Genomic DNA, 8,070 nt, shown 5'->3' on the forward strand with positions numbered 1-8,070 from the left:
CAGAAAAGACAATGAACATCTGCAGCCCATCTGCAGTTTGACAAGCCATTAAGGTCAATGGTAGATTGTAGATAAGACCAAAATAGAGCTTTTTTGGTTTAACAGGGAAGAGTTGTGTTTGGATAAATGAAAATGCTGCATTCCAGCTGAAAACCTTTATACCATCTGTGAAACTTGTTGGTGGTAGTATGATGCCTTGAGCATGTTTGGCTTCATCGGGGCCAGGCAGCTTACTATCATTGATGGAACATTGGAATCTGAATAATACCAGCAATTTCTAAAGGAAAATGCAGATGCAAATCATAAAATGTTGCAGTATCTTGTAACACCTTTTCTATTGGACTAACAGCATTTTGTAGAGACAAGCTTTCGGGATTTTGGGATTCCTCCCTCCCAAGTAGCTGTGTCTTCTACTTGTGAGCTTAGATTTGCTTTGGACTTGATAAAGGGAGGAATCCCGAAAACTTATCTCTACGAAATGCTGTTAGTCCAATAAAAAAGGTATTACAAGATACTGCGACATTTTATGATTTGCATCTGCATCACTGGACTAATACGGCTACTCAAATTTACTACATAAAGGAAAATGTAAAGACATCTGTCTAGGAGGTGAATCTCAAGAGAAGGTGGGTCATGCAGCAAGATAACGACTCGAAGCACAAAAGTTGTTCTACCAAAGGATACTTAAAGAACAATAAAGTTAAAGTTTTGAAATGGTCAAAGTCCCGACCTCAAAGGGGTATTCCAGGAATTTTATTTTTTTTGACTATGCTACAAGGGCTGTAGTTATGCTACAAGTTAGTGTTGTTCATAATATAGTGTCTGTACCTGTCTCTTATGTGATCTTTGCTTTGGATGTTCATTTTTAACAGCATACGAAATGACTCCTGTCTCAGGTATTCCCAGGATGCAGTGCAACCGAGACACTACCTCACTAGTCAGGTGATGACAGGGAGCCTGTTCTGCTTCAATGGGTGGAGCAACCACAGGGAATTTTCAACAGCTGGAGGCACCCTGGTTAGAAAGCACTGGTCTTTTGCATAGAATTCAGCTAGTTTATGGTTCAATGGGTGGGGTGGCTGATGTGTGGGAGGGAGAAAACTCCAATGGGAAAAAGACAATTCACAAAAAGCTAGCCACAGCTTTATGGTAATCTCACAACATAGCCATTTAACCCAAAGACAAGCACAGATCCTACCTAAGCATCTCCATTACTGTCTGGCAGGTACCTACTAAAATCACCTTATGGTCGATAACTCTTTTAAATTAGTGCCAAACCAATCAAGTTTATTGAGATTTGCGCACAAAAAAAAACTTATGAAAAAGGCAATTACATCTGTGAAAGTGCCCAGGTAGAGATGTACAAAAAACAAATCATACATGCCTTTACAGCCATAAACAAATAGAAGATTCATCATGAAATACATGAATACAATTAAAAGGTATACCTGAGGTCTGGACAATGGCAGGAGGTTAACCAGGGCTCCCATACCTAAGGAAACCGGTTGACCCCATCTTTCCTCTTAGCAGATAATTTTTCAGAGAGCACAATATTATCAAAGGGGTATTCCAGCTTTATACATCTTATCCTCTATCCAAAAGATGGGGACCCCTGCGATCTCAGTGCATCCCCCTGCATTCTGTGCCAGGCAATTCCTCCGAGATGGGAAAATAATATCACGGCCACGCCTCCCTAGAGATGTCACACCCCGCACCTCCATTCATGTCTATTGGAGGGGGCGTGATGGCCGTCACGCCCCCTCCCATGGTCATGAATGAAGGGGCATCATAGACATGAATGGAGGGGTGTGGCGTGACATCACTTGGGAGCGTGACCATGACATCACATCTCCGTCTCGGAGGAAGCGCCCAGCACAGAATGCTGGGGGCTGCATCCAGATCGCTGTGATGTCACGCCACACCCCTCCATTCATGTCTATGATGCCCCTCCATTCATGACTATGGGAGGGGGCGTGATGGCCATCACGCCCCCTCCCATAGTCATGAATGGAGGGGCATCATAGACCTGAATGGAGGGGTGTGGTGTGACATCACTAGGGGGCGTGACCATGACATCACATCTCCGTCTCGGAGGAAGCGCCCGGCACAGAATGCTGGGGGCTGCACCCAGATCGCTGGAGTCCCCTGCGGCGGTACCCCTGCGATCATACATCTTATTCCCTATGCTTTGGTTGTTTCCATGTAGTGGGCTGGTTGTTTCCACACAAAATTGGAAAGCTGAAAAAACCTAAACGGCATTCAGGGAGGCTTGTCACTTAAAAGACAAAAAGAAGGGGTAAAGGAGTAAGAGAAACCCGTAAGGTCTCATAAAAGATTAAGAACCCTCCCCCAAACACTATGGACTATCGAGGCCACTCCACAGGTATGATACATATTTTCATACTTTCACAAAAACAAAAAAGAAAGAATGAGGGAAACATAGAAGAACACAACAGAGATGAAGATGTTTTGTATAAAGAAATAGGATAAAATTCCTCCAAGCTGATGCGCAAGACTAATAAACAATTACCAGAAATGTTATAGTCCAGTTATAGGGGGAACATACCAGATACTGAAAGCAAAGGTTCATGTACCTTTGCAACTCACGGATATTTGACATTGGATACATTTCCAAATTGTAACCCTAATTTTAAGCGGATCTTTATGGTTACAATGGGGGACAATTATCAAAACCAGTGCAGAGGAAAAGTTGCCCAGTTGCCCATAGCAACCAATCAGCTCTCTTCTTTCATTTTGCAGAGGCCTTGTTAAAAATGAAAGAAGCGATCCGATTGGTTGCTATGGGCAACTTTTCCTCTGCACAGGTTTTGATAAATCTCCCCAAATATGTTTATATCAGGGGTAAATACTGAAACCCTTCTGACTACTTTTGCTTACAATCTCCTCTAAGTTGTGATGGTATTTACATTGTAAGATACAGTGGTCCCTCAAGTTACAATATTAATCGGTTCTAGGATGACCATTGTATGTTGAAACCATTGTATGTTGAGACCATAACTCTATGGGAACCTGGTAATTGGTTCTAAAGGCACCAAAATGTCATCCAAAAATAGGAAAAAAGTGAGAAAAATAAGTAGATAACTAATATAGATAAAGCAAATCCTTCCATATAAAAGTAATAAAGATCTGCTGGGAGCTGTAATCACTGTCTATGTCAGTGTTTCCCAAGCAGGGAGCCTCCAGCTGTAGCAAAGCTACCACTCCCAGCATGCCCGGACAGCCAAAGGCTGTCCGGGGATGCTGGGAGTTGTAGTTTTGCAACAGCTGGGGCCAACCTGCTTGGGAAACACTGATCTATATAGAGGACAGAAGCTTCTTCAGGGTCCTGTACAGTACACAGTGTCCTAAAAAAGTAATGGAATCGCCCTCACCTGGTGTCCAAAGGAGAAGCTAACCCTGGTACAGGTAAAGAGTACAGAACATGTAATACCTCCCTGTACTGTAGGGGGCGCTACCAGACACCAGTCAGTGCATACACTTCAGTAATACAGGGGTTTTACCAGTGAATGCCCATTCTGATTGGTCGGTTCTTCCAGCCATTGACAGGTATCACAGATCTGGCCTGTCTGTAGCATTGTATGTTGAGTCTGGTTTCAACTTACGATGTTCCAGAAAAGAACATTGTATGTTGAAACTATTGTATGTTGAGGCCATTGTAAGTTGAGAGACCACTGTATATGAATTGATCCTTGTTTATAAGTTAGTGCAGCACGTCACAAATCACATTGGGGGAGATTTATCAAAACCTGTGGAGAGGCAAAGTTTCCCAGTTGCCCACAGCAACCAATCAGATCGCTTCTTTCATTTTTTGCAGAGGCCTTGTTAAGAATGAAAGAAGCGATCTGATTGGTTGCTATGGGCAACTGGGCAACTTTGCCTCTCCACAGGTTTTGATAAATCTCCCCCATTGAGAAAGCTCCGGTAGAGTCTGACCACTGCTTTTATTATGTCCTATGATCTTTCATTATTTACCTTACACAGGGAGTAGAGATGAGCGAACTTACAGTAAATTCGATTCGTCACGAACTTCTCGGCTCGGCAGTTGATGACTTTTCCTGCATAAATGAGTTCAGCTTTCAGGTGCTCCGGTGGGCTGGAAAAGGTGGATACAGTCCTAGGAGACTCTTTCCTAGGACTGTATCCACCTTTTCCAGCCCACCGGAGCACCTGAAGGCTGAACTAATTTATGCAGCATAAGACATCAACTGCCGAGCCGAGAAGTTCGTGACGAATCGAATTTACTGTAAGTTCGCTCATCTCTAACAGGGAGACACAACGCTTACACTTCCTACTTTTACTAACTAGTTACTGCCTCCAATTCCTTTCCTGCAGTGAACCTATAAATTCCAATCCTGTCTATTCTCTGTTTATTATTCTGTCACAGTGTGATGTGAAATATTCCCAGCAGACAAGTCTATCTCCAATAGAGGATCTCTGCTCCACCAGCATTGTTATTATTTCTACTTGTTTTTTTAGAACTTTACTTTACTATACAGTGACCCCCCGACCTACGATGGCCCCGACATACGATCATTTCAAGAGACGATGGCCTCTCAGAGACCATCGCACGTTGAAGGCAGCATCAACATACGATGCTTTTGTATGTCGGTGCCATCGCATAAACGGCTATCCGGCAGCTCAGACTGCTTCAGCTGCCCCCGGATAGCCGTTTACGGTGCCGCGTGTGGTCCGCTGACGATCACTTACCTGTCCTCGGGGCTCCGGAGCGTCCACTTCGGGATCCCCTGCATCGTCGGTGCTCTCCATCGTCGTCATCAAGTCGCTGTGCACGCCGTCCCGTCATCCAATAGGAGCGGGGTGCGTAGCAACGTGATGGTGGCAACGGAGAGCGAGGATGCCGGGGAAGCAGAGGCCTTGCCGGAGCGTTGGGGACACCCCGGGGACGCGGCGACAGCGATGGAAGGCGACATCCAGGGCAGCAGTGACGAGCGGTGAAGGTCCGGAGCGGCGGGGACACGTGACTACAACCTCCAATACCAGTGGTCTTCAACCTGCGGACCTCCAGATGTTGCAAAACTACAACTCCCAGCATGCCCGGACAGCCGTTGGCTGTCCGGGCATGCTGGGTGTTGTAGTTTTGCAACATCTGGAGGTCCGCAGGTTGTAGACCACTGTCCTATACTTTACATTGCACGGATCCCTCAACATACGATGGTTCCAACAAACAATGGTCCATTTGGAACGGATTACCATCGTATGTTGAGGGACCACTGTAAATAGCTCGTAACAAAGTGTCATATATGGTAAAATCTTCTTCCTCACCATCCCTGGGTGATGATAACAGGGTGATGATGACGGGGGTGTTAATGACGGTGGTCTGGATGATGACAGGGTGATGATGATGGGGGTCTGGATGATGACATTGGGGGGGGGATGATGTATTTCCCACCCTAGGCTTATAGTCCAGTCAATAACTTTTCCTGGGTTTTTGGGGGGAAATTAGGGGCTTCGGCTTATATTCGGGTAGGCTTATACTCGAGTATACACAGTATTTACTGTTCAACAGGTTCATTTTATGCAGACCCATGCCCAATACAAGCTCCGGTCACTTGTTTAATGAGACTTTCACATGGCTCAATGATTGTGCCGCCCTTATGACCTACATCATTGTCAGCTGCTTATTCCATAGGAAGATGTGAGCAATGATTTTAGGGCTGCATGCTCAGTTGTCCAATGAGCGATTGCACATTCGTTGGTTGATTCTACGGTCTTTAACACAAGGCAGTAATTGGCCTCTTTGACCAATAATCACCCATGTAAAAGGTTCTTTACTTACTTTTCTGTTGGTGCGCAGCATCAACATACGATGCTTTTGTATGTCGGTGCCATTGCATAAACGGCTATCCGGCAGCGCAGACTTCTTCAGCTGCCACCGGATAGCCGTTTACGGTGCCCCGTGTGGTCTGCTGACGATCACTTACCTGTCCTCGGGGCTCCGGAGCGTCCACTTCAGGATCCCCTGCATCGTCGGCGCTCTCCATCGTCGTCATCAAGTCGCTGCGCACAGTACTTATCATCCTAACACTGGTCAAAACTTTGCCATATCTTAACAGTTGGTAAATGCTCTAAGGACCATGGAGGAGATTTATCAGGGGAAACTTTCAGAAGAAAAAAAACCTAACTTTTGATATGTTGTAGAGACATGAAACATTTTGATAGGTCTGGGTCTAAGTGCTTAGATCCCAACCAATCATGAGAATGACGGAGGAGAAGTGCCCGTTCTCTTCTGGATCTGTGTTACTTGACCAGGATGGACTCATGTAAGTCTATGAGGCAATCCTAATCTTATACATAAATAGCTAGGAGAGAAAGATGCAGCTACAAACTTTTCTCCATGCTCATTCACATGATCGGTTTCAGTCTTAAAGGGTACCTCTCATCAAATAAACTTTTGATATATTTTAGATTAATGAATGTTGAATAACTTTCCAATAACATGTTAATGAAAAATATGCTTATTTCTATTGTATTTTTCCCGATCAGTCCTGTCAGCAAGCATTTCAGACTCATGCTGGAGTCCTAAACACTCAGAGCTGCCAGCCTGCTTTGTTCACAGCCAAACAGGCTGTGAACAAAGCAGGCTGGCAGCTCTGAGTGTTCTCCTTTGTGAACAAAGCAGACTGGCAGCTCGTAGTGTTTAGGACTCCAGCATGAGTCTGAAATGCTTGCTGCCAGGACTGGTAGGGAGACCCCTAGTGGTCATTTCTTCAAAGTGGAAAATTAAATAGAAAGAAGCATATTTTTTAATAACATGCAATTGTAAAGTTATTCTGCATACATTAATCTATAATATATCAAAAGTTGTTTTGATGAGAGGTACCCTTTAAATTGTACTCCACTGGAAAACTTTCTTTTTTACATCAACTGGTGCCAGAAAGTTATACAGATTTGTAAATGACTTCTATTTAGAAATCTTAATATTTCCAGTACGCATCAGCTGCTACAGTATATGCTCCACAGGAAGTTCTTTTATTTTTGAATTTCTTTCCAGTCTGATCACAGTGCTCTCTGCTGACACCTCTGTCCATGTCAGGAACTGTCCAGAGCAGGATAGGTTTTCTGTGGGGATTTGCTCCTGCTCTCGACAGTTCCTGACACGGACAGAGGTGTCAGCAGAGAGCACATCCTGTAGTCCAGAGGAGTTCTGTGTGAGAAGCTGTCGGGTGTGTCTCTTTTGAGCTCCAGACATCCAGAGAAGCAGCATTTTACATCAAGGCTTTCCCAGGGGTGTGGCAGGCTCCCTGGGGGAACTTTCCTGCATGGAGCCTCAGGCCTCCATTCCCCGTTCTTCAAGGCTGGCGGGGGGTGGAGAGAAAACTGCTACAGCCGTTGTTCCAGCCGGAGGCAGAAGATCCAGCAGAGTCTGCAGCAATGCAAGCTCTGCTCATCAGGCAACAGGTGCCAGCCAGAGATCTGGTGGTGGAAGGAAAACAAGGAGGAAGAGTTTGGAGATGTGGGCTGAAAGAGGCCCCAAAGAATCAAGTGAGACCTACTGCTCCCGCATGGCCGCACGCTTTGCGGAATACGACCGCTGCAGTAAAGAGCTCAGGCTTGCAAGAGAAGATCTGCGTGGGACTCAGAGTCTGGCAAACTCTGGGTCCAGGAGAAGCAAGCCTGAGCTGAAGAAAAGGATCACAGCCCTGAAAGCCCAGATTGCCAAGCTGGAGGAGAGGAAGGCAGAGATCCTGGAGGGCAGCGGTCTCCTAAGAGAGAAGCTGGCAAATGATGAAAGGTTTGCCGCCATGAAATCCCCAGGTAAGGTGGAGGTTGAGGTGGATGATGGGGAGAGTAGTGGCGGTGAAGATAGTGAGGATGGCAGTGAAGGAGTTAAGGAGAAGGTAGAGGAAGGAGCGCATGTGGTGGAGGATGCTGTGTCTGTTCCTATGCCCTGTGACACCCAGGACAGCTACATAGAGCCGGCCCAAGTGGCGCTCCCTGTGACTGACAGTGAGGAGGACGAGGTGGAGAGTGAGGCTGGGGGTTTATTGAGGGCAATTGTCATGCAGGAATCCCCAGTCCACCTCCAGA

The 8,070-nt window shown here is 45.8% G+C and overlaps 1 protein-coding gene across 11 annotated transcripts in view; it reads right to left on the bottom strand.

Moving 5' to 3' along the window:
• The window catches only part of MATN4 (matrilin 4), a 108,147-nt gene extending 102,131 nt beyond the window's left edge, over positions 1–6,016 (bottom strand). For 7 of the 11 annotated variants that reach the window (XM_056548247.1, XM_056548230.1, XM_056548242.1 and 4 more), the window contains exon 1: positions 2,567–2,682. The gene's annotated coding sequence lies outside the window, so the exon portion shown is untranslated. Of the gene's footprint in view, positions 1–1,448; positions 1,595–2,566; positions 2,683–5,963 lie in introns of those variants that run through there. The other 4 variants (XM_056548231.1, XM_056548235.1, XM_056548243.1 and 1 more) reach the window with 3 other exon arrangements.
• Positions 6,017–8,070: the final 2,054 nt, after the last annotated feature.

The sequence above is a fragment of the Hyla sarda genome, chromosome 12 (genome assembly GCF_029499605.1).
Source record: "Hyla sarda isolate aHylSar1 chromosome 12, aHylSar1.hap1, whole genome shotgun sequence".
Classification (NCBI taxonomy): Eukaryota; Metazoa; Chordata; class Amphibia; order Anura; family Hylidae; genus Hyla; species Hyla sarda.